The sequence below is a fragment of the Chiloscyllium plagiosum genome, unplaced genomic scaffold (assembly GCF_037043375.1).
Source record: "Chiloscyllium plagiosum isolate Xiang-an unplaced genomic scaffold, Cpla_swu_hap1 HiC_scaffold_13, whole genome shotgun sequence".
Lineage (NCBI taxonomy): Eukaryota > Metazoa > Chordata > Chondrichthyes > Orectolobiformes > Hemiscylliidae > Chiloscyllium > Chiloscyllium plagiosum.
Window position 1 is genome coordinate 26,054,214 of NW_028270151.1, and position 23,036 is coordinate 26,077,249.

The following is a 23,036-nucleotide window of genomic DNA, read 5'->3' on the forward strand; positions in this document are numbered from 1 at the left end:
AAGATGGAGAAAAATAATGCTGTAAATCCATGGCTAAAAATGATCAGATTTTAAACTATCTTCCACTTGAAAGCAGGTATAAGAAAGTATGAAAGACTTACCAGAACAAATAATGCTGACATCATTTCTGTGCGTGCAGTTCTTTCGATTTGTTTGTGTCGTGGGGCAGTACCAGAGAATGGTCTCATTTCCCTGGCATTCATAGACATCCTGCCATATGGGACCACTGCCTTCTCCAAAGTGAGCTCTTGTGAGCACCGATATTACTTCTCCACATTTCAGTGATGCACACACAACACGGGCATCCAGTAAATCCCAGTGTGAATCGCATACAGACCCCCAAGTCTCTCCTTTCTGAATCTCTAATCTTCCAGAGCATCTATCTGCTCCACCAACAAGTCTGGGTTGTTTGTGATCTGTTGTTTAAAACAATAAAAACCTTTCATTATACAGGGTAAGTCAAACTCTCCATCGCTAATTCTCTTGTGCTGAAAATTGTAACAAAAATGTTATTTATATATAACAGTTTCACTGTGAAACTATCATTACCCTTTACTCATTAGATTATCTAACTGGTAATCTGCATCTTGGCATTAATATTTATGCATTACAGAACAAAATTGCTGTTGAGCAAGATTATTGTTTTTTCATGTCCATTAGAATCCTTAATTGTTGCATTTGACTGACTTCCAAATACAACACCACATTTTCAGTAAATTCTCTATTCAACCGCATTACAGCAAGTTGCTAGAGCCATATAGTTTTCTTTAGAAAGAAAACTGGAAAATTGAACTTCTGGACATTACTTGGGGAATGGTTTACTTACTGTGGACTTTTGGAATTTGAAGGTTAAAAGACAAATTGTGTTGTAATTTAGTTTTTGATTACAAAGATCACGGGGCTTTAAGAAAAACCTAACTGCTGAGAGAGAGGTAAGATGGACTTTGACAGACAAACCAGTGGAAGGGGCCTTGCTAGGTAAGTTGCCTCCCAACAGATGTTTGGACTATTAGTTTCTGTTTTACTGCAAATTGGGGAGTAATGTGGTTAATACAAGACCTCAGTGACACCAACAGTAAAGTTCTGTCTCTCCCTCCCTGAGAAAAGAATAAAATGCTTGCAGTTGTGGAAAGGTTTGTTCGGAAACACTGATCACACTCTCTCTCCCTGTGAATGTCAACACTCAAAGACTCTGAGAAAAAAAACCTACAAAATCAATAAGAGATCTGACTGGTCACTACTGATCAGAACTGAAGATCTACTATTATCCTGTGGCCTACAGCAAAATGATTTCATTAATTGAAAAAAGAAACAACTGTCAGAAAGTCCCAATATTCCACCCATGAAGTTTTGACATTTGATGCATAATTTTTCTTTATTGCTTTTTTCTCATTTCAATAAAAAAATTTACAGGACAATATGTCTCTTGTTCTAAGAATGTATATGCATATGGATTTAAAGGCAATATGATTTAAATTTTCATAGCAGTATGCAGTAATCCATATGACAGTTGTTAAAGATTGTGTGCTTGCATTTTAATGCTTATTGATGAATTCTCCTCTTTGTCCTAGATAAAAATAATAGTCAAATAATTTAACAGTTTTGGGGAATCAATTGGACATTTAAACTTTTGAGATGACTTGCGGAATTGTGTGGCTGAATCAGCAGTGCACTTCAGTGTCATAACAGAAGTGAGAATGTGCGTGGAGTAATAATAATTTGGCAAAGGATAAAAGGGATTAAATATGATGTTTTTCATATTATTAACTTACCTGGAACTGGAAATGGCTAAAACAATCCAACAAATAAAGGAATTAACTCTGATTGGTTTGCACGATTTATCTAAGTCTGAAGTAATATAATTGGTATGGGAATTAAATGTGGACTTTCTTTGTAGAGACTAAAAATGCAGAAATAAGTAACATTCTGGAAGATGAAAAAGGGCTGTTAGGGCTGGCCCATGACTGAGCATCCCCAAATGCCTGATGGCTGCCCATGGCTAATGTAGCAGAACATCACTGACAGTAGGTGGAGACTGTGGGGCAATTTTTTACATCATTTTGTCTTCACAAGTAGAACAATATACACTCTGTAGACTCAAGGTTACTGGACTGGGATAAAATGTGCAGCTGTAGTTGCTTGCACATTAGATATCGATAAGCACATTTCACGCTAATTAGATGTTTCTCTTGAATTATTTAATCAATCTGTTATAATATTAAGAGGATTTTTTAGTTAAGACTTTCAAATAATTATAGATATAGATTCTGAAGTAGTTATTGCTCCACCTATATACAAAATATTACTAAAAACACTAGAGGAAAAGATTCAAACCAGCTTCAGATGGTAAATTAGCAGTTATTGCATTGTACTTTGCATGAGCACATTTAAGCCACAACTTGATGGCTAAAGAATTCTAACACTAGATGGAACCACACAACATTATTTGGAACTCATCAAAAGGCAATATTGTTTTGTATTTCCTGTAATGAGAAATTTAAAGGTGCTGAAGAGAGAGGCAAGTATTCAATTAATTGGCAGTTAATATGGTACGGCTGGCAAATATTACTTGAGTACAGTATCCATTATGAAATGCCTGATGAAAGATGATAAGAAAGTTTGGGAAACATTAGAAAGAACTGAGGTGGATCTCAAGCCTGTCTATCTATTTGTCATTCAGTGATATGATTAGCTTAGTTGGAATTACATGGAAATTGCTGAGGAAAGCTTGAAATGTATAAAATGCTGTACCAGACAGCCAATTACAAAGGGAAAACTTGGCACCACTGACCCTCGGTAATGAAGGCTGTGTGTGCGTGTGTGTGTGTGTATATCATGTAATGGGGTCACCTGTAGCGTGACATGAACCCAAGAACCTCAACTGGGACCTTTGGTTCATGTCACACTACGGGTGACCCCACTGTACTATACACACACAGACAAACGGACTCACACAGACACTCCTACACACACACACACACACACACACACACACACACACACACAACACTCCTACACACACACACACACAACACTCCTACACACACACACACAACACTCCTACACACACACACACAACACTCCTACACACACTTTCCTATAGACACTCATGCAGACCCTCTCCCATACGCTCACACTTACGCTCCCACACACCCTCTCACGTACTTATGTCCCTTTACACACTCCCACACGCTCTCTCACAGACACTCATAACCCAACCACTCCCCCCACTCCCTCCACACACCACACACACCCTCATGCACACATACACATATACATATAGGGGGGAATTTTTTACTTGCAGAATTATGTTTTCCTTTGCTCAAAAACTGCATGAATCCATGTAAGATTCTGTAAATCCATTTTATAGGTTAGAATCAGTCTGACTATTGTGGCACAGACAGCCTCACAGGGAAGCTCACACTTTCAACACATTATCTGGGCCAACGTGACACCAACTGTTAAAGTTCACTTGAGAATGTAACTTTTTAAAAAGGTTTTGCGATTTGCATATGAACGAACTGAAACCAACGTGGTCATTCTAAAAGATGAGAGACTTAACAAATAATCCAGGTCTTTTTCAATATATAATTTCAGTTACATCACACTGTAAACTTTTGCTATAAATTCTGTGTCTTACAACTTTATTCTCCACAACCACCTGATGAAGGAGCGAATGCTCCGAAAGCTAATGCTTCCAAATACAGGTAAGCCTGTTGGATTTTAACCTAGTGTGTGATTTTTAACACAATAATTGTTACTTGACACCACCCCGCTCAGACTCCGACTCTTATTGGAATTTATGAGCTCTAATGGGGAAAGGACAGTACTGGATTCCGGATTCTTACAGGTATGTATTTAAAAATAGAACAGGTGAACATGTAATAATATGATTGGATAATATAATCATATGTGCTAGTTTGAGTGAGATTGGAAAATATAGTCCTGAGTAATAAACTGGAATGTAGACTATGTGGATGCTGGTGGACAGAGATAGGGATAAGTAAACGTGTAGCGCTTTGAATGGAAGCTTAGAATCGCTAAAATAGTATAAAACCATGGCTTTAGCAGTAAAGATTTTACTTGCATGCAACTTTGATGAGTAGACCTCCATTCCATGCAGGAATAAATGTTTAAACAAAGAAAGCTGAGTCTCATTATGTCTAAAGGGGGAATAAAGTATAAAAATCATCCTCTCAGTGAAAATGCAAAAGAGCCACCAGGTACTCCAAACAATGAATCATCAGAGGTAGCTCTAATTGAGTTAAGTTAAAATAGATTGAGGGAGAAAAAGAAATGAGGTAGCTTGAGGTAATGAATGAAGGAAGATTGGAACTGAAAATAATGGAAAATGGGATGAAAAGACTTGATCTTCAGGGAATAAAAAGAGAAACAGGATTTCAGAAACTGGAATAGCGATCAGGAAAGAACAAAAGATTAAGGCTAGAGAACTGAAAAAAGAAAACTAGCTGAAAAAGCTGCACTTCAAAATGAGGCTACGAATGCAGTGAAAGGTTCTGTTAAGTGTTTGCCTGAATTACAACAGTTGTTATGCAGGTCCAGCAAGTAATTAGGAAAACAATTATATTATTTTTTTAATGCCAGGGCAATCTGTAGGGAAAAATTGTAAAGGTTATGTTTCAATTATATTGTGCATGTTTGACACACATATTTAAGGATGTAAGTGCTTCAAAAGCAGTTAAGAGAAAGTTCTCTGGTCAATTACCCAGAAATAGATGGGTTATGTTTTACATTGCTAGACTTGGATTCAAGGGTTAAAGGCAATTGATTGAACCTACAAGATCACAAATGTCTTCAGATGGTGGATTTGGAAATGATATTTCCTGTTTGCAATGTTGAACAATGACTCTTTATTTCAAATTGGGCTGTGGACCATTTATGACAAAGACTTGTGCTATCCCAAAGAACTGTGAGTCCTTGGAAATAAAGTGTAGAAGCACAGCCCTTGAATATTTCAAATCAGAGCTGAATTGTGTAATGATGCTGTGGTTTTAAGAGGTTGATTTTCATAGTTTCTTTTAAGAGAGGTTTTAAGGCAGAAGTGGCTAGTGAAGGCCCATGAAGTAAACAGCTTGAGAGGCCTCAGATTTTTTTAAAATTTGGAACAAGAGAAGCAGCATGTATGGCTGTCGCTAGCTCTCAGAGACCAAGGTTTCTCATCTTTAGATTTTTTGTTTTGAGATTTAGCATCAGTTGCTGTTGGAGTCTCATCAGGTTTTGAAGCTGCAGTAAATACCTCCTGGCTATTACCCTCCTGAGTTTTTACTTGATATTTTCCTCTGTCCCTGCTGCTGGATTGCAAGTGAAGCAATCTGTTCCTGACTGCCTTTTTGTCAAGTGGTGTTCTTATGAGACGTTACTATATTGGAACAGTTAATTAGTCATAGTTACTGTATCTATTGTTCTGTAAAATTTTACAATAACGTTAGTTATTCAAAGTTCTTCTCTTTTTTGTTGTATTTTAACTACAGTGTTTGAATAAATTGTGTTTTGCTTAACCCCAAATAGTTTGACCAGCCAAATTCTATCTGGAACACAGCAATTTACAGTTGCCTCTAAAATAAATAGCTAAAATTAAGTTTGGATCTAGGCTATCCTTCTGAAAATATTCTGAAGGGGTCTGGTCTGGTCCATAACAATGGACACTTAATAAGCAGGCACTTGAAAAAATAACAGGGTTGGTGGAAATGTGAAATAACCAGGTCAACCGTGGTCTTATTGAATGGAGGAGCAGGTTTGAGGAACAAAGTGACCTTTTCCTACTCCAGGTTTGTATAATCATATACTTGTATGTATTTAGATAGGAAATCATAACTACAACAGCATTTTTCCATAATCCACACTGAGAAAAACATCTTGGCCTCTGCAAATGTGAGGACACGATATTTATATAATTTTCCAAACAGTCATCTGCATACAATGACAACAGGGGAAAGACATAGATTGCCTCAGTTGGTTTCAAAGCTAGCATACCATTTAGTATAAGACCAACACTATGAATTGTCTTATGTCTCTCAGAATGTAAAGCAATACCAAACCACCAACAACAAAATAAAACTTCCAAGAATCTGGTGATGAATACAGATTCAGTATTGTATGAGCAATGGATTTGCCTTGGACGAGAGCATGTGTGCCATAATTTGAATGTCACTAAATCATGAAATTGTTGGAGATAATTGTGCAAGGCAGTTGTTAATTGTGCCTGGGTACTGTGCAACTGTAAATACTTGGGATGGACTTCACATGCATAATTTCTAGTTACTCTCCTATACTTACTATTATTTGATGGAAGAATCATTTGCTCTGTTTGTTCACTTTCCACATGTTTCTGCATAAGTATTCTAACTGCAATTTCTTGTGGCTTTTAAGTGTTTTCAAACTATTTATTATGCTGGCTTTTGCTGCCAAGTTTGTGGTAGTATCCAATCCCTTTTAGTTTTAATTAATGAAAGGCTGTCTCTCTTATTCATGTTCCTATTGAAGGACATTAGCTTCAAATTACATGTGAAAGGTAACATGCATAATGTCTGCATCTGTAAAATGTTAAGAATAGTTATATTTCATTTCCAAATCTGGACCCTCCAATCTGACTTAGATGACTTTTGTTATTTTATAATGTTGCGTTTTCATGTAAACTGTGTGCAATCTCAAAAAGTGGTAGCACATGGTTTTCACTGTTTCAGACAGGAGAGTTACCTGAACAAATGACACCAGCTCCTTCCACTTCACCGGAACAGTTATTGTGAGCCAACTGCTTCAATTCACACTTCCAGGGGTCTTCCTCACTGCCATTGCAGCCAATTTCAAAGTTAAGCACAGGCCAATTGCCAGCTCCAAACTGAGAATTCCCAGATGCTGATACTGCTTCACCACATCCGAGGTATTTGCACAATACACGAGCATCATTCATATCCCAATTTCGACCACAGATGATACTCCATGTATCAAAGTTGCTAGCTTGAACTCTCCCAGCACAAGGGCTATCTCCATCCTCAAGAATCACATTTTGTTTCACTGTCAGAGGAGAAAATGCAGTTTCAGTTTAATCATGTTAACTCTGATGTGCCAAAATTGGACATGTTGGCAAGAAAAGAAATGAGCCCTAATGTTTTTTTTTCTGGGATGTATTCAATCATTTAAAGTTTGACTGAAGCAACATTAAATGCTCACCTATAATTTATTGTTGAAAAGTGTGGCACTGGAAATACATAGTAAGTCAGGCAGCATCTGAGGAGCAGGACAACCATTGTTTCAGGCGTAAGCACCAATTTATTTTTCCAATTTATCAATACTGGTCTGCTCTTATTATCCCATGTGCAATTTTTTTTATTCTAGACTGTCCCTTGTGTTTTTCAAAAATTAACTTAAATGTTAGGATAGAAAAAAATCATTGAACCCTGGATATCCCAGGGCTTCATTATATTATTGACACATCACAATTCAAGATCTAAGTCCATGAATGCCTCCCTTCTACTAGAACTGGAAATATTATGCTATGGAAAATTCTACTGAACATACTCCATGACCTCTTTTAACTTCTTTGGGGCCTTCAGAATATGACTATCACAGTTAATTGGTTAACCAAAGTCTTCCATCCCATTTTACTGCCTAAATTCTTGCCCTTTCCAGTAATTTCCATGTCAATCGTTCTCTTCACATGTTTGCAAGCTAGTGATCTGGAGACTGCAGCAAACATTTTTTGCTTAGCTCTAGAAAATGTAACCCAGCTCTTGACTCTGGTACTACCACCACACCTGCATCTTCTGACCAACGCCAGCAATATCATCTTTCTTCCAGTATTGCAATGTCCCCATGAACATGACTGCCAGCTTTGCTATTTTCCCAGTTACTTTGTTTCCAGGAAACTGAGATGAATGTAAAGGCTGTCTTGTTGTGTATGTTTGTGGTCTCAATGGGAAAAGGAATTTTTAACAAGCAAGGATTGTGAAATGAGTTTCTGAACCTTTTAAAAAAAAAGCAAGTTACTGAAGCTGATTGTGTAGTAATTACACTGCTCTTTGTTCAGGAGCATGCAAGGCTATTTGGAGAAGGACTAACACCAGAGGTTCTGTTAAAATCTTTTTTTCATATTCTTCTATCACTGAGCACAGAAAAAAAAAGATGGAACTAGTCATATTGGTGTTTCTTCAGGTTGAACCATACTAGCCAAGAACAATTCCAGCTCCCTGAGGCATCATAATGTCTGAAGATGGGACTCCAGCTCATCAACTGAAATTAAGATACATTCAATCAGACGGATTGTTTGCATGAGATCATAAGAGATCTTGTGGCACTAATTTTGATGTGTGGATCCAGTTTCTGGCAGATGACCTGCAGGAGTTAAAGTCAAATGTCACACCACCCAGGTTAGAGTGCAGCAGTTTTTTTTTAAAATCACAAGCTTTCGGAACGCTGCCCCTTCATCAGGTGACATTCAGAAAGCCTGTGATTTCAAATAAATCTGTTGAACTATAACCTGGTGTCATGTGACTTTTGACCTTGTCCACCCAATCCAACACCAGCACTTCCACATCACACTTAAAGTAGGCTGTTTATTGATATCCACCCTACCATTTATTGCCCATCTCTAATTTCCCTTCGGAGTTTATGTTATTCTTGGGATACCATCTCTCCTTCTGAACCAGACAATCTGGGTTCGAACACAATTCCAGATCTTATTATTCTCCATTCATGCTATGCCAACATCATTGGCTAGGCCAGCTTTTATTGCTCATTCCAGTTGACCGTGAGAATTTGCTGTTGACTAATGTTAGAGAGATAGTCACAGTCTATCAAGTCTGTGCCAGTTGAAAGTGAATGCACCGAACTATTCTAATCCCATTTTCCAGTACTTAAATGCCACAAGTGCAGTCTAAATGTTTCCCCAATGTTGAGAGTTTCTGTCTCTGCCACTCTTACAAGCAGTGAGTTTCAAATTTCCACACGCTCTGAATATAAAACAGGTTTTCCTTATATCCCTTCCTGCCCCTTACCTAAAACCTATGCTCCCTCATGACTGATTCCTTTTCCAAGGGGAAATGTTCCTTCCTGTCTACCCCATCCATGCCCCTCATCATTTGAAACATCTCAATCATGTCCCCCATGAAAGTTTTAAATTGTTTGTGATGATTGAGAATTTCCATGTGGTGATTATGTCAATTAGCAACACATTTTCCCCTTCGTTGGTTCTTTCACCACTTGCCTTGGCTTCAGAACAGCAGTTATTGTATGTGAAGGACGTGGAAGGTGTGTTTGTAACAGCCAAACTGGGATAGTATCCACCTGCAAATCTTTCCATTGTATGCTAATGTCAGGCAGTGAAAGAGTTGCAGAGGTCCAAGTTTGGCTGTCGAGTGGAAAGAAATCAGAACCTCAAAAGGGGCAGGCGGGGGCAAGGTGGTGACGACAGGTTGGTCAATGGGGCAAATGAATCCGGTTGGTGGCAGGGAGCAGTGGAAGCAAAGGGGAGGGGCTGGGAAGGGATGATATTTGAAATTGGAGAACTCAAAGTTGAATCCTCTGAGCTGTACGGTGCCCAGGTGGAAGGTGAGGTGTTGTTCCTCCAAAAGGAGATGTAATTTGTTTTGGCAATGGGGGAGGTCAAGAATGGTAAAAATAAAAAAAAATGGCCGGCACGGTAGCACAGTGGTTAGCACTGCTGCTTCACAGCGCCAGAGACCCGGGTTCAATTCCCGCCTCAGGCGACTCTCTGTGTGGAGTTTGCACATTCTCCCCGTGTCTGCGTGGGTTTCCTCCGGGTGCTCCGGTTTCCTCCCACAATCCAAAAATGTGCAGGGGTTAGGTGAATTGGCCTTGCTAAATTGCCCGTAGTGTTAGGTGAAGGGGTAAATGTAGGAGAATGGGTCTGGGTGGGTTACGCTTCGGCGGGTCGGTGTGGACTTGTTGGGCCGAAGGGCCTGTTTCCACACTGTAAGTAATCTAATCTAATCTAAAATAACTATCATTATCCCTCACTCCAGGTTACAATTATGTCTGTAAAAGTGAACTCCACCTCCTTGGAAGATTGGTTGGTTCGGATGGCTGGATTGCTGCTCTGAATCAGATCGGTGAGAATGCCACAGGGGTCAATTGGTTGTGGTAAATCAGGACCTGTCTTTTGCCCTTGTGAAGATTGTAAAGCTCTGCATCAGACCTGCGGCTGATCACAGAACTGAAAAAGATAAGGAAACTTTGCCCTTATCAATGACTTTTAAACAACGAAAGTGACATTTTAAAAATCCTCATTGGATACCTCGCCCTGCAAGCGCAATGACCAGTTCTCGTTGATGTGGAATCCATCATCTTTACCCCAATGTCCCAGCGTCCCGGAAGAACATATAACCTGTTCACTTCTATTTCGAATCTCTGTTGAGCAGTTTTCATTGGCGTTGAGTTTGCCATCACTTAACAGTGAGCATTGTTCTTCCTTGCCACTTCCCTTTAAGAGGGACAGCCAGATTTTGTGAACCGTTGAACCACGTAGTTTCCTTGCTGAATGTAGAGGTGGGCTGACAGATTTGAGAAACAAAAGGCAGGAACCTGTGGTCCGCTTTCCTGACGCTAAACCCGCCAACTTTTCGTGTCGCGCAGGTGGATAGAGCAAGCATCGGCAACGTTTGATTCGTGACACTATAAGCAGCAAACATGGGACAGAAATTTAAGCCTCCTGAAACGGATCTTTTTTCAGACTTTATGGGATTTAATTTGCAACATCCTCTATATATGTGTGTGTGTGTTGCATAGTCAGTTATTCAGTTAGTGTATCGCTATTTGCTTTTACAATTTAAAAGGGAAGTAATGAAACGTAGAAGCAAACAGACACATCTCTCACTATTGGAATCAACCCAACATCCTGACACCAAAGCGGCATTCCTGGCAGTGCTACCTTCAAGAGTTTAGAAAGAGTTGGATGATTAGAAGACAATTAAAGTTTGATGTAGGATCAGAACATTGAATATTGGAAGGCTAACCCTAACCCTATCGCTGGATACCACCGACCACCCCATGGCACAACCATCTCTTCCTGAACTACTACTACATAGATGAAGGGCCACAGATACATGGCAGCATCACCAATGACATGTTCGCCTCCCATGAACATGCAATCGTGACCTCGAACTATGTCGCACTATCTTCACTGTGGTGGGTTAAAATTCTGAAACTTACTTCTTTACATCTTGTACATCCCCACCCCATGCACAGGAGCTGTTCAAAAATGAAACTCACCATCACTCACTCAACAGCAGCTGGGGATGGGGAGTAAGTGGACGAACTTTTAGAGAAGACTCGTAAATTGCCGGTGGCTTCCTGCAAACGCTGCCTGTCGTTCCTCCGCCTTGACTGAACGAGGGAGCGCTGATCTCTCCGCTCGCCAATTGGCTGCTGAGATACCAGGCGCCTCGACAAGATTCTACTCAAAGTTAAAGATTGCCACCCACCTTCCTGACTAATTCCCATGTCAGCTAATAAAGTATGCGGACAGAAATAGTCAACATTAATACCTTTGCAGAAAATGAGTACACTCGTCCCAGTTTCGCACTTCTGCTGGCCGGAAGAATTGAGTGCACACTCCGACAATGAAGATTCTGCTCCTTTGCACTGGATCTTATCCAGTAACATAGGTCCTGTTTCTTGTGTAATGGGATTTGTAGATGTTGTGTGATAAGAACCGCAGCCAATTTGCTTGCAGACAATCTTTCCATTAGCCGAATCCCACAGACTACTACAAACGGAGTTCCACTGACCTCGGTAATAAACCACCAAATTTCCAATACATGGTGCGTATGGCCCCACCAACATGGGACTTATGAACTCTGTTAAAAGTCAAAGGGAAGAAACATTAATTTTGCAAAACGCTTCCCAATTGAACTGAACTAAGTGTCCTGGGATAATTATAAACCATGTTATAATTTAGCACAATAACAGCACTGATTCATCGGAGTCTGTTAACTCAGTTGGTTGGACCCCTGGTTTGCGATGCAGGGTGATGGTGCGGTTTGATTCCTGCATTGGCCACTCTTAATTATTACAATGCAGATAAAAGTTCATGCTGCCTTACTATCAAGATGCCTGAGAGTTCAGGAATGCATTCAGCACACATTTTCCTTCATGGTTGTGAATGATTTTTTTTTGAGCCTGTTATAAGATGTCATACTGTGAGTGAGAGATATCTTTGCAGCATCCTTGAACATGGGTGAGGTCCTGGTGGACTCGAGAATTGTTAATGTTGCCCCCTTGTTTAAGAAGGGTAGCAGGGATAATCCAGGTAACTATAGACTGGTGAGCCTGATGTCAGTGGTAGGGAAGCTGCTAGAGAAGATACTGAGGGATGCGATCTATTCCCATTTGGAAGAAAATGGGTTACCAGTGATAGGCAACATGGCTTTGTGCAGGGAAAGTAATGTTGTACCCACTTAATAGAATTCTTTGAGGAAGTCACAAAGTTGATTGATCAGGGAAGGGCTGTCGGTGTCATATACATGGACTTCAATAAGGCACTTGATAAGGTTCTCCATGGTAGGCTGATGGAGAAGGTGAAGTCACATGGGACTCAGGGTGTAGCAGCTAGATGGAGAGAGAACTGGCTGGCAACAGGAGACAGAGAGTAACAGCGGAAGGAGCTTCTCAAAATAGAGATGTGTGACCAGTGGTTTAGCACAGACATCTGTGCCGGGACCACTGTTGTTTGTGATATGCACAAATGATTTGGAGGAAGGTGTAGGTGGTCTGATTAGCAGATTTTCAGATGACACAAAGATTGATGGAGTAGCATATAGTGAAGGTGACTGTCAAAGAATACAGCAGAATATAAATAGATTGGAGAGTTGGGCAGAGAAATGGCAGATGGAGTACTATTCCGGCAAATGCGAGATAATACATTTTGGAAGATACAATTCAAGAGCAAACTATACCGCAAATCGAAAAGTTCTGAGGAAAATTGATGGACAGACAGATCCAGGTGTTCAGGTCCATTGTTCCCTGAAGGTGGCAATGCAGGACAATAGAATGATCAAGGAGGTATATGGCATGAGTACAAGAGTTGGCAGGTCATGTTACAGTTGTATACTACTTTGGTTCCGCCACATTTGGAATACTGCATACAATTCTGGTTGGCATGTTCCTAAATGGATGTGGAAGGGTGCAGTGGAGGTTCACTAGGATGTTACCTAGTATGAAGGGCACTAGCTATGAAGAGAGGGTCAGTAGATAAGGATTATTTTTACTAGAAAGACAGAGGGTAGGGGTGGGGGTGGGGGACCTTATTGAGGGCTATAACATCATGAGAGGTATAGACAGGGTGAATAGCAAGAAACTTTTTCCCAGAGTGGGGGATTCAATTACTAGGAGTCATGAGTTCAAAGTGAGAGGGGAAAAGTTAGGGGAGATATGCATGAATACTTCCTTTTGCAGAAGGTGTGGGTGTCTGAAATGTGTTGCTAGAGGAGGCAGCAGAGGTGGGCACGATAGCACCATTTAAGATGCAGCTAGACAAATACATGAATGGGCAAGGAGCAGAGGGATATAAACCATTAGAAAATAGGCAGCAAATTTAGATTGAGGATGTCAATTGGTGTAAACTTGGATGACCGACGGCCCTGTCACTGTGTTGCTATTTTCTTTGTTCTTCATTCTTTGTCATTGCACCACACTTTCTTTGTCTATTAGTAAAGTGCTTAGGAAAGTTAAAAAATACTTCAAATTGTTTTAGAACTCAGTGTCACAGCAATTAGTTCTATTGATATCTATCCTGTGTGTTTAAAAGCCCAAGGCATTCCAGCTGTTCGTTACATTGGACTTCATAAACCAAACAAAATATGACCCAGCTTCATAAAATTTTAAAGTATATATCCTACCACTATGCAGTTTATGTGTGACTACCTGCATCCAGCTTAAAAAGTAGTTGTTGTTTTTTGAGGCTGTAATGCATTTTGTTTCTTTAAGCTTCCACCCGACCATTTTCATGTTCAAGAGGCCAAAGACTCTCTCAGCAATAAATTATGTCCGACATTATATTATTTCTTGACATTTCAGTAATGTGATCATACCAAATCTGGACTTTGTTATGAAGGCCAGATCTTAATCATGGCCCATATTTGGTGAAAATATATGTATCCCATCTACTCCTTGGTAATGGACAGTGCTATAAAGTAATGTTGTATGTTGTAAAGTATCCAGGATCATAGTGAACATTAGTTGCAATCTAAAAGCTTCTTCAACGAGATGACCCACAGAACTGTTCATCCCGAGTGTGTGTATCAGGAGGCACAACATTCATGGGAGGATATATTTCAGAAAACAGAGGAATCACTCTGTTCTATTATTTGATGAGTAATTTCCATTTATTTTAAATGTTTATAAAAGCATACGAGAGCATTTCTGAATGGTCAGAGTGGATGGTGTGCATTTGTTTGGAGAATGGGATGGGTGACTATAATCTTACAAGTCCTACTTGTTATTTTGATGCAAAAGATTCGTTTTTATCCCCATTAAATGTTATACTTTTGAATTTAGCTCTGAATGCAGAAAATCTTTACCTTTTGTATTCACAATTTCAACTGATGTGGTTGCACTAGAAGGTTGAACTGTTGAGGCTGAAATGCAAAAGGGGAAAAGATTGTTAGTATCTGCAATGCATGTTTCGTTGCATGACATGTTTAAACATGAACACTTGAAAATCAAAGAAATGCTCCTAAAGTTAATAAAATTATAGAATGTTGCAACACAAGAGAATATTCGTTACTGGAAGATCTTTCAAAGAGCAATTCAGGTAATCCTTTCCAAATTAGTCCAAAGGTCTGAAATTGTTCTCATAATCTCCCATCATAATATATGTGGAACCAAAGAGTGAAGGTTTAACTGACTGAAAATATACTTTTAACATTCTTTGGGATCTCGTTAATTAACTGAATTGCATCCAGAGGACGGGGAGAGGTGGAAAGTTTAAGGGGGATACACGCGGCAAGTACTTCACACAGAGGGTGGTGAGTGTCTGGAATGCATTGCCAGCAGAGGCTGTAGAGGCAGGCACGGTAGATTCAGTTAAGATGTGTCTGGACAGATGCATGAATAGGTGGGGAGCAGAGGGATACAGATGCTTAGGAATTGACCGACATGTTTAGACAGTAAATTTGGATCAGCTCAGGCTTGGAGGACTGAAGGGCCTATTCCTGGGCTATAAATTTTCTTTACTCTTTGTTCTTTGGGTAACACTAAAATTTCAAGTGCTTAGTAAATGAAGACAAATCTAACATATTCTTTATGAAACATTACTTACCTCATTGGACCAGATAGCAAAGTAGCCACATATTTACTTTCAATAACTGTATCTAGCATTTCATTCTAGAGTTATAGAGTCATGGCGATGCACAGCATGGAAACAACCCCTTCAGTCTGACTCTCCATGCCAACCAGATGCCCTAACGCAACCTAGTCCCATCTGCCAGCCCATATCCCTCCAAACGCTTCCTATTCATACATCCATCTCATTGACTTTTAAAAGTTCCAATTGTACCAGCCTCCACTACTTCCCCAGGCAGCTCATTCCATGCATGTACCACCCTCTGAGTGAAAACATTGCCCCTTAGTTTTCTTTTATATCTTTCCCCTCTCACCCTAAATCTATGCCCTCCAGTTCTGGACTCCCCCACCCCAGGGAAAAGGTTTTTTCTATTTATCCTATCCATGCCTCTCATGATTTTTTTAAACCTCTATAAGGTCACCCCTCAATCTCCGATGCTCCAGGGAAAACAGCCCCAGCATATTTAAACTCTCCCTATACCTCAAATCCTCCAACCCTGGCAACATCCTTGTAAATCTTTTCTCAACCCATTCAAATTTCACAACATCCTTTGGATAGCAAGGAGACCAGAATTGCATACAATATTTCAAAAGTGGTCTAACCAATGTCCTGTACAGCTGCAACATGACCTCCCAATTCCTGTAACTCAATATTCTGATCAATAAAGGAAAACATACCAAACACCTTCTTCATTATCCTATCCACCTATGGCTCTACTTTCAAGAAGCTATGAACCTGCATTCCAAGGTCTCTTTATTCAGCAACACTCCCTAGGACCTTAGCATTAAGTGCATAAGTCCTGCTAACATGTGCTTTCCCAAAAATGCAGCACCTCGCATTTATCTAAATTAAACTCCATCTGCCACCCCACAGCCCATTGGTCCATCTGATCAAGATCCCATTGTAATCTGATGTAACCTTCTTTGCTGTCCATTACACCTCCAATTTTGATGTTACCTACAAACTTACTAACCATACCTCTTATGCTCACATCCAAATCATTTATATAAATGACAAAAAGTGGTGGACCCAGTTCCGATCCTTGTGGCACTCCACTGGTCACAGGCTTCCAGTCTGAAAAACAAACCTCCACCAACACACTCTGTCTTCTACCTTTGAGCCAGTTCTGTATCCAATTGGCTAGTTCTCTATATTCCATGAGATCTAACCATTGGGAACCTTGTCAAAAGCCTAACTGAAGTCCATATAGATCACGTCTATCACTCTGCCCTTATCAATCCTCTTTGTTACTCCTTCAAAAAACTTAAACATGTTTGTGAGACATAATTTCCTGCACACAAAGCCATGTTGACTATTCCTAATTAGTTAGTGCCTTTCTAAATACTGTACATGTACATCCTGTCCCTCAGACTTCCCTCCAAAACCTTGTCCATCACTGAAGTTGGGCTCTCTGGTCTATCGCTCCCTGGCTTGTCCTTCCCACCTTTCTTAATCAGTGGCACCACGTTTGCCAACCTACAGTCTTCTGGCACCTCACCTGTGACTTTCGATGATACAAATATCTCAGCAAGATGCCCAGCAATTACTTCCCTAGCTTCTCACAGAGTTCCAGGGTACACCTGATCAGGGATTGGGGATGTATCCTCTTTTATGCATTTCAAGACATCCAGCACTTCGTCCTCTGTAATATGGACATTTTTTAAGATGTCACCATCTATTTCCCTACCTTCTATATCTTCCATGTCCCTTTCCACAGTAAATACTATTTGACTTTTAATTTTAACAAAGTTACACCTTATGCCCAAATCGCCATGATAACTCGCCACCAGTCACTGCATTTTATTGACACTGATAAAACAAATAAAACTTCTAAGTCCTCGGGCCGTTTGGAAAGTGCAGGAGCTGCTTTAAAAAGAAAAAAAGGAAAACAAAGAGGACTGGCAGAAAACACAAAATCAAACCAAGGATTAAGATAGACCTTTCTCATCGACAGGGTTCTGGGCGTCAGGAACTCACTACCTGAAGGGATCACAGAAACAGGAACCATTAGAGCATGTAACAACTCTTTGGATGAACACTTGAATGTCATAGCTGACAAGGCTCGGGGTCAAGTGCTGGAAAAATGGGAGTAGAATAGATAAGTGCTTGATAACCGACGCTCCTAAAAGCCTCTTTCCGTGCAGTAAAATTTTATGACTATGTCTTAAAAATACTGACAACTTTTCCAAAAATGATGTGGTAGGATTGTGACGTTATATCTACCCTGAACTTTGTACGGTATGTAGTGAGCTGGCTGCCCATTTTACAATCTCTCAATTTTATTGTACATAGACATCAAAATTATAAGTATTATTATTCCATTTAATTTGCAATATATTCTTGATCGCGAGCTTTTGCTGTCCATTCTGGACCCAGGAAAAGGACAGTCGCTGCTCCCTGCAATAGCATCGCTGTTCTCAGATTAAATATATCCCGAGCCGAACATTGTGAGAATTACGCCTTTTCGGATTTGCTGTGCAATGCTCAAACACCGCCATAGACTTTCTGGTGTAGCGGAGGGAAAGTCAATTTTTGTGTTGGGCGGGAGGGAGGGGAGGCGGGAACGCGTGACCATGAAGCTGGAGCGGCTTTTCAAGCTTTATCCTTCACCCACACAAATGAACGGGACGGAAAAACGAGCGGAGATCTTGACTGACAAGTTCCAATCACTCGTCAAATTTCGACAAATTTCAAAGCGACCTTAATTCTGATTCACTCGTCCACTGTGCATTTTAACATTTCGGTAACAGACATAGTGTATGTTGTTTTTTTTTTCAATTAACCTGCTCAAATATGTTATTATTCATCTCTGCAATTCTGCGGCAACTACCCGTATCTCGTGGCCCGGAGAGATGGTAATTACCACGGCGACAAACGAGCCAAAATTCTATGTTTAAGTCTCTCAGCCGCACTGAGTAAAGCAGATACATCAACTCCTCATTCTCTCTTTGTCCACAAATTATTTGCAGCTTCATAATTGATTGTTTCACAGCTGCTTGCCTCTGTGTTTAAGTCTTTCATTCCCGCACCCAGCGTTTGCATATTATTCCCGGAGTGCGATCGCATTGGTCAAAAGACTGGGCCATGAGCTTATCAAGTTTGTAAGAATCTGATCAGTGGGTATTTTCTTCACTGACGGCAATTGTGATTATTAGTGTTCAGTTGAAATACGGCTGATTGTTGAAATCTCCAATAAGAACTGACATTTACCGTTAGCTTTGGACACTGAACTCTCACAAGATTTTTTTGTTGAACACTTCCTTCAATTGCTACGATTTGGGAATGAATTTCTATCATTTCATTACCTCATAATGCTGTCTCCCAATAACACACAGTCGTACAGGGCTCCCTCTCTCTTTACTGGAGGAATTTCAGATGTAGTATTTGAGGTTCTAGTATAAATTCCAAATATCCTTTCAAGTTGAAGCGCAAGAGAAAGCCATTGGTACGTTCAACCTGCAGCGGTTCATCCCAATCTTTGTCCATTTCACACATCTCACTGTTTGCTCCCTCAATCTCATCTAACACTACCATTCAGCCTGTATTTGTCACGCTATTAAGCCGCGCCTACAAATTCCCAATGGAAACAGATTTGGGAAGAAGATCTAAAGTTTCCATTTCCTGCCGCGAGAATCAATCGGAAATTCCTCTTCTCAGAGTTTCAAGTTGCAAATTAATTTATGTTCAATTAGAAACTTGAATAATTTGCGACGATTAATTTTCAGCGTGCCTTGCAATTACAACTTTTCAAAATATCACAATAATTTACAATCAATGACACTGTTTAAAATATGTTTCAGGAAACTTATGCCATTGAAATGGTGTCGGACGCAGCGCGAACTCCGGGAAATGGTGTTTTTAGGTTCTGTAAGAGCATGTTCGCTGGAGGCTGCTATAAACCCACCTGAAGTCGAGTTATTTCTCGGTCTCTTGCGAAACAGTCTTAAACGGAGTGCATCCTTCAGTGCTCACCGTGAACAGTGACCAACAGGAGACTGAATACCGAATAAAAACCGAAAGAACTGCAGATGCTGTCAATCAGGAACAAAAACCGAAGTTGCGGGAAAAGCTCAGCGGGTCTGGTAGCATCTGTCCAGAAAAATCAGAGATAACGTTTCGGGTCTGGTGACATTCCGCAGAACGGTTCTCAGGAAGGGTCACCGAACCCGAAACGTTATCTCTGATTTTCCTTCACAGATGCTGCCCGACCGCGGAGCTTTTCCAACAACTTCTGTTTTAGTCCTTATTACCTGTTCAGATATAGCCTTTAATCAACATGCGACAGAGCCTGAAGTTTCGTTCAAGGGGTGATTTATGTTAAAATCGGTTTTCCAATGAACACATCAGTAAACTCTGACAATTTTACCAGGCCTCAGTTGAACCTGGTACCGATGATCCCGCTGAGCTCCCTGTGGAGCTGCCTCAGTGAGATCCCAGTGAACAGGCTGCTGTCACACTGAAGGAAAAGTAATTTTTCACAAGATGAATGGCCAGATACGGGATTGCGGGATTGCTGTTTTCTCCAATTCGGTCAGCCACAGCGATGCTAATATGGAGATTCTACTTTCCAGCAATAAGAACACTGGTGATGTGATTCTTGTCAGTTTGGGTCATGAAAACTGATTTTCTGGAACTGAGAATCTCTGGACAGCAAGAACTACATTATTCCGAAAGGTGCTTCACTCCAGGAGACCATCCGATGATAAATTATAGGAGCAGATATTCGGCCCATCAAGTCTGCTGTGTCAACAGATCATATCTGATATATTTCTCAACCCAATTCCTCTGCCTTTCCCCCGTTAGTTTTGATCTCCTTACTAATCAAGAACCAACTCTGTCTTAAATACATTCAATGACTTGGCCTCCACAACTCTCTGGTGCAATGAGTTCCACAGATTTACCACTCTCTGCCTGAAGACATCCCTCCTCACCTCTATTCTAAAGGGTTGTCCCTTCACTCTGAGGCTGTATCCTTGGATCTGAGGCTCCCCTCAGTATACAGTTAATGTTCAGGATTCTTAACAGCATTGATATACAGAAAGAGCTCTCTGCAAGCGACCACACAGGTAGATAGGATGGTAAAACAGACGTATGGCATGCTTGCCTGTCTTGGTCTGGGAATTGATTACCAATCATGTTGAGCTTGATCGACTTTGGTTAGGAACACTTGGAGCATTGCGTTCAATTCTAGTCGCCACATTACAGGAAGGATGTGGATGCTTTGGAGAGGTTGCAGAAGAACTTTACCAGGATGCTGCCTGGTTTAGAGGGTATGAGCTCTCGGGAGAGGCTGGAAAAATTCTTGTTGTTACCTCTAGACCGTCGGAGGCTGAGGAGAGACCTGACAGAAATCTATAAAATTATGAGATGCATAGATAGACGGTTCGAATCTTTTTCCCAGAATTGAAATGTCTAATAGTGGGCACATGCATTTCAGGTTAGAGGAGGAAACTTCAAGGAGACATGAGGGTCGAGTTTTATACACAGTGTGTGGTAGGAGTCTGGAGTGCACTACCAGGGATGGTGGAAGAGGCAGATGGAATAAAAGCATTTAAGAGACTTTTAGATAAGCGCGCGAATATGCAAGGAGTGAAGTGTTATGGACAAAGAGCAGGCAGAAGGGATTACTTTCATTTGGCGTCATGTTCTGCGCAACATAGTCGGCCGAAGGGCCCGTTCCTGTGCTGTACAGTTCTTTGTTCTGCATTCCTTTGGATCTTCTCCACATCCATTCTATCCTAGAATCGCAGTATTCTGTTAGTTATAATCAGACTTTCCCCCCCGTCCTTCTAAACTCCACAAACTACAGACCGAGAGACCTCAGCTGCTTCTCATTTGACAAGCCCTTCACCCGTGGGGGCATCATCTGGACCGCGTCCAATGCCAGTACATCCTTCCTTCGATATGGACCCAAGAATGCTCACAATATCCTGAATGCAGTCTGACCAGAGTCTTATACATCCTCAGGGGTACATCCTCGCTCTTGTATTCCAGATCTCTCGAAATGAACGGTAACATTGCAATTGCCTTCCTAACTACCAACTTGAATACTAACCGTGACAGAATACTGAACCAGGAATTTCAAGTCCCTTTTATGCTTCAGGTTTCCAAAGCCTTTCCCTGTTTAGAAAATAGACTACACTCTCCTCCCAGCCTAAACCTCCCGCTTCTTCCACCCAGCTTGTCCCTCCACCTATAGTCCGGATCGCTCATGTGAAATATCAATAGCGTGGTCCCAAACACTGACACCTGCTGAATTCCACTCGTTCCTCGCTGCCATCTGAAAATAAGACCCCTTCATCCTTCCTCTCTGCCACCTGCGAGTCAACCAAATCTCTGTCCACGCCAGTACCTTGTCCCTAACACCGACCAAAATTCAGTTTAATTGGATTATCCTCCTCCGAAAATATTGTATCAGGTCACTTTAAAAAGGTAGACTGCTGAAACCGAGAAAGAGTAAAATTATTCTTGATTAATGTACCCAGTGTGAAAATATTGAATTTGCCGCTCAGGTTGCATTCTGTCCAATATTCCTTTGATGTAAGATGGGTCACAGTCTGAGATCATTGATATTCCGCTAATTCAATGGTTGGAAACTTTCCTCCCTTGCTGGAAAACTGGCATCTGTGGGATCCTGTCCCCTCCCTCACTTCTCCGCCCGATCTCAAAAACCACCTCGATATGTTTTAATAACATTTCCATAAATTTCAGTAACGCTTGGACAAATGGAATAGGGGGGAAGGGGGGTGGTAGTGTTACAACTGGAAATAATGTAATGTAATGTTCTGCGATTTTGTTCTACAGAAAATAACTGACCACAAAGTCACTGACTCCCGATCCATCGGACGATTGGAAGGTTTGACCGTTTAACCAGAATCGGTTTATGGCGGGTGAAGGCACTCTCGCGCTCATCCAAGAAGACAGACGAAAGATAAACACAACTGGATAATGCAAATTTGGAGAAAACTGAGAGATGATACTATAGATGTCATGGTATAATCATGTGTGAAGTTAGATTTTGGATGTTACAACGCCTTGTTCTAAAACATCACAAAGCATTACTGATATTATGCTTGTGAGAATGGTCGCAAATCTCGGGAAATATTACTGACAAGGGGTCACACTTTTCAGATATATCATGCACGTTGTTGAAACGATACATAATGACAACTTAGCAGCTGTCGATGGCTGTGGGTCGAAAGGTGAACTTTGCTCACTAGCCCGGAGTAGTAAAGGACGGTGAGAAACACCTGACAGAAACTCACAGAAGACAATACTAAAACACACATTCCCAACAGAAACTGACAAAGCATTGATTCAGTTTTCTCGACTTTATCGTTCTGTTCAAAGCCTCATTTTCTGGAAGAATCCTGAAAGGAGAAAAAGTTAACGCTTCGCTGAATGTAACATCCGACTGAGTTCGAGTTTATCTGATTGTAAAATGTCTTGTCTGTTGTTGGCAAAACAATTAAATGATATTTGGGATTTCGTTAAAAACACAAGTTTGAAACTATTCTACCATCTTTCCAAACAAATAATTTCACTCATGTTTATCGCTAACTTTTAAAGACAATTGAAAGACCCAAAACGATATCATGAATCCACAGGCGCAAAAGCAGGAAAGAACAATATTTTAGAGTGCGGCTTTGAATGTAGTTCATCTTGTTCATGAATAAGGAACCACTGAAATGAACAGCTACGTTGTTTTAATTACGTT

The 23,036-nt window shown here is 40.6% G+C and overlaps 1 pseudogene across 1 annotated transcript in view; it reads right to left on the bottom strand.

Annotated features, from left to right (window-relative positions):
* LOC148148276 (scavenger receptor cysteine-rich type 1 protein M130-like) overlaps positions 1-20,963 on the bottom strand; it is a 60,252-nt pseudogene extending 39,289 nt beyond the window's left edge. The window contains exons 1-5 of the transcript XR_015759257.1: positions 20,948-20,963; positions 14,556-14,612; positions 11,523-11,834; positions 6,718-7,035; positions 102-416 (exon numbers count right to left, since the gene is read on the bottom strand). The product of XR_015759257.1 is annotated as a scavenger receptor cysteine-rich type 1 protein M130-like (transcript). The remainder of the gene's footprint in view (positions 1-101; positions 417-6,717; positions 7,036-11,522; positions 11,835-14,555; positions 14,613-20,947) is intronic.
* Between the last annotated feature and the right edge of the window lie 2,073 nt (positions 20,964-23,036).